At 36.6% G+C, this 3,966-nt stretch overlaps 1 non-coding gene across 1 annotated transcript; it reads left to right on the top strand.

Moving 5' to 3' along the window:
- The first annotated feature begins 1,542 nt into the window (after positions 1-1,542).
- On the top strand, positions 1,543-1,649 carry LOC141716449 (small nucleolar RNA R71). The gene has a single exon (XR_012573159.1). It is a non-coding gene; the product is annotated as a small nucleolar RNA R71 (small nucleolar RNA).
- Positions 1,650-3,966: the final 2,317 nt, after the last annotated feature.

Raw genomic sequence — 3,966 nt, 5'->3', positions numbered from 1 at the left:
GGAAGCCTTAAGAAGCTTTGAGAAGTCTTAAGAATGCTTGGATCTTCAAGAAAAACAAGAAAAAGTTCAAGTTAAAAACTTGAAAACACTATTCATTGTCTTCTTCTTTGATTAAATGAAGAAGATTGAGAAGGAATTAATGGCTTAAACTCATGATATAGTCCTAACTAAGCATGAAGATGATTAGGGAATTAACTCACCAATTTAGGAAGCTTGGATCTTTGATTTTGAATTTCTCCTCCATTTGCAATAGTAAAAGCCGAGAGCAAGCTTGCTTGGATGAGAGAATGGTTTTTGTGTTTTGATGAAAATGATTTGCTTGGCTTGGTTGGCTTGATTTTGTGTTTGATTTAGTAAATTACCTAGTTGCCCTTGATTTTGTGTGGTTAAAAAGTCACCACATCTCCTTCCTTTCTTGTCATGCCTATGTCATCCTCATGATGTCATCCTCCATTCCTTGTCCTCTTTCTATTGGTTGGATGACATCATTCCCACTAATCCCTTTGATTAACTTCCTAATCGTTTGCCTAATGACCGCTGATCTGTTATACGGTTCGCTTAACTTTCGTTCTCGTTTATCGTTTGAAGGATCATACCCGGGATCTTATTACTTAGGTTCCCTTAACCTTTCTCAATACATTATATTCCTTTTTATGATCCTCTATTATAATCCTTTAATTTAAATCCTTTTTATCCTGTTACCTTATACTCAATTCTCTCCGTATCTTGTGGATTTCCGGGAAAAACCAAAGTGTTCGGATTTGGATTCTGACGATCTTTACATACACTTATATCCCATATAAAGTACTAATAAAATCTCAGAATATCCATATCAGAACCCCTACATAGTGTGGCATGAAAAGTTTTCTCATTCAGCAAAAACACTATTCATAAGGGTTTCAAAAATTTCCCAAAAATTGGGGTTATTACATATATATATATATATATATATATATATATATATATATATATATCGAGTGAGAACCCTGTGAAGCTTGAATAGCTCACAACTGCTTACAAATATGAACAACTAAACTTATAGAGAAATGCTACAGGATTTAGCTTACAAATGTTTCTCTGAGAATGAGTTTGTTTAGTCTTGTTGTTGTTCTACTTGCTACACTTGTTTATATATCACCAAGTTTACATGATAATAAGACAAGATAATAAAACAAAACCTATCAAGTCTAACTCCATGCTGCTTCACTACTCTATTCCAGCATCTTTGAATATCTTCATAGCTCACAAATACTAGTTATCTGATTAACACCATAGTTAGCCAGAGAATCGATCTTTATAGACAACTCCTTTAGTTGAGCAGTGATAGCTGTAGCTGTATCCACTGCAAGAACTCCTGCTACCTTCCCCTGTGGAAATCTCTGGGTTGGATACTGATATTCATTAGCAACCATCAGTTCAATTAGATCATAAGCTTCCTCATAGCTCTTTACCCATAATGCTCCACCTGATGCTGCATCGATCATGGGTCGTGACTGTGCTCCCAAACCGTTATAGAAGCAATTGATGATCATCCAATCAGGCTTTCCATGATGGGGAAACTTCCTAAGAATCTCCTTGTAGCACTCCCAAGCTTCACACAAAGACTCTCCCATTTGCTGCTCAAATTGAGTAAGAGCATTCCTGATTGCAGCTGTCTTTGCCATAGGGAAGAATTTTACGAGAAACTTTTGAGCAAGATCTTCCCAAGTAGTAATCGAACCATTTATCACTTGACTCCATTTCATTTGTGCAGAATTACAAGACATCTTATATTTACATTTAATCAATCTATTCTGCACATCTACTAGCAGTCTACATAATTCATAAGCTACTACATAATCTATACAAAGTTGTTTGCAGAAATGTGCTACAGTACTTAATGTTACATAAGCTACTCACCCGATGGATATCAATTAGTCATCCGTTGGGACTATATTGAATCATCCGTCGGGACTATAATTGATCATCCGTCGGGTGCTACAAAATTCACTAAGTTAAATCTACTAAGGTGTTTTGTTTAGCTTATCATCAAGTACACAACATATTACTAACAATCTCCCCTAATTAATGTCTACGGGAATTGTAGCCATAAATTAAGAGAAACTTGATGATGACAAAACATCCTAAAGATACAGTTTGAAAAATAGTAGATAAAACTAATAAGTGCTGCAAATTTTACTGACAATTGAACAAAGCAAAATGTACAAAGAGTTCTCACAATCAATTTTCAAGGTGCTCCTCTAGTCAGAGCAGATAAGTCTATCCCCTTGAATGTCTGGATTTCTTCCCAAGTCTTCTGTTGTTTTCCTCTATTTGATTCTGGAGTTATCTGTGGAATTCAAGTTCATCAGCTTCTGAGAGATTTAGCATTTCTTGTATTTCCAAAAGAGTCTCATTGCTAGAGATACTCAACTGGTCCTCCAATCTGAAGAATCTTCTAACTCCTTTGTTGTCCATGAATTCCATCAGCCAATAAGGCCTCAAATGCACTCTCTTTCATGTGAAGGGAATTGATAGAGTTTTTGGAAGTGCATATTTGGCTCTATCACTCCTCAGCTCCTCAATCTTCTTAAGAACTATTCTCTTTGTAGTCACATTCAATCCAAAGTTCTTTTTGAAGGATGAGTAGACTTTAATCCGAACATATTGGCTTTCTTGGAGAATCTTGTGAAGAGGCCATGTTATCTCTTTCCCTCCCTTGTATTTAAATACTAGTCTTTCAGGAAGGTGTCTGTAAGCATCAATTCCTCTTACTTCTTCCAGTTCATCCAAGTAGAGATTCAAGTCTGAAAACTCTTTAATATAACAAATGTACATGATATCTCTCTTGTTGACTGTGGGTTGGGATTTGGTTAAGATCTTGGATTTGAGAAACACTGGTTTCACTTTCTTGATTGCTCTTGACTTTATCTTCTTTGCCTTGAAGATAGGAAAGTTCAGCTCAGGAATTGGCAAACTATCCCAGTCTAATGGTTCATCCTTAGGAATTATGGGCTCACCATGAATATTCCTTGTTGGATCCACCACTTTGAATTCTTCAAATACCACAGAGGGTTTTGATGTTTGACTTGTAGTTGTAGGCTTCCTGGGAATAGAGTCTTCCTTTTTCTCATCACTGAAGTCCAATTTTCTCTTGATTTATTGCTTGTATCTTGGTTTCTTTGTCTGTTGAGGTTCAGCTTGCACCTTTAGATCTTGAGATTCAACAATTTCAGATGGTTGTGCAGAAGTTTCTGTTGTGGTTTTTACAGCTTGAAGCTTGGCCAAGATAGCAGCTTGCTCCTTCTTTTGTATGTGCTTCTTAGCATCCAAGGCAGCTTGCTTCTTTTCTAGCCTGATTCTTTCTTTCTCTTCCTTCTTAGCTTCCACAAACAGTGGGTGTCCAACCACTACACAAATCTCCTTACCAATTCTGTAAATTTTAGCAATTCTCTTTTTAAGTGCTGAATCTGCTGGATCCTTGTAAAATGCAATTGACCTTGCCAACAGCTTCTTCTCATTTGGCCTAGGTGTCTCATATATAGTGTCCATAGGATTCTTGTCTGAAAACTTTGGATAGTTTCTTTTAGGCTTCATGATTAAATCTGCTTTTGGAGATTTGATGCAGGAAGTTTGACCCTTTTCCAGCTAGTTCATACTTAATTCATTCACATAGATTTTCATGACTTGAGAGTGATGACTAAAGACTTTATCTGGTTTCTGAATTGGCCCAAACTTTTATTGAATCTCTGCATCTATCTTTCTCCACTTTTCTTTCAATTCCTTCTCAGCTGCTTCTATATCAATATTTAGCAGTTTGTCATCTATGTTCAGTTTTGTTGCTGCCAAATTTATGATATCAATGCTGTCCAAGGCTGGTGGCTTTGTGAGAGAAATTGTTGGCACAATTACTTTGCTGACTTATATGTTTAGCTGTAGCTCCCTCTCACTTTCACCTTTCTCCCCCTTACTTGAGCTTTTCTCCCC

Source organism: Apium graveolens, chromosome 3, assembly GCF_009905375.1.
Source record: "Apium graveolens cultivar Ventura chromosome 3, ASM990537v1, whole genome shotgun sequence".
NCBI lineage: Eukaryota > Viridiplantae > Streptophyta > Magnoliopsida > Apiales > Apiaceae > Apium > Apium graveolens.
The sequence above is the reverse complement of the archived record's forward strand: the minus strand, read 5'-3'. Positions and strand labels throughout refer to the sequence as shown.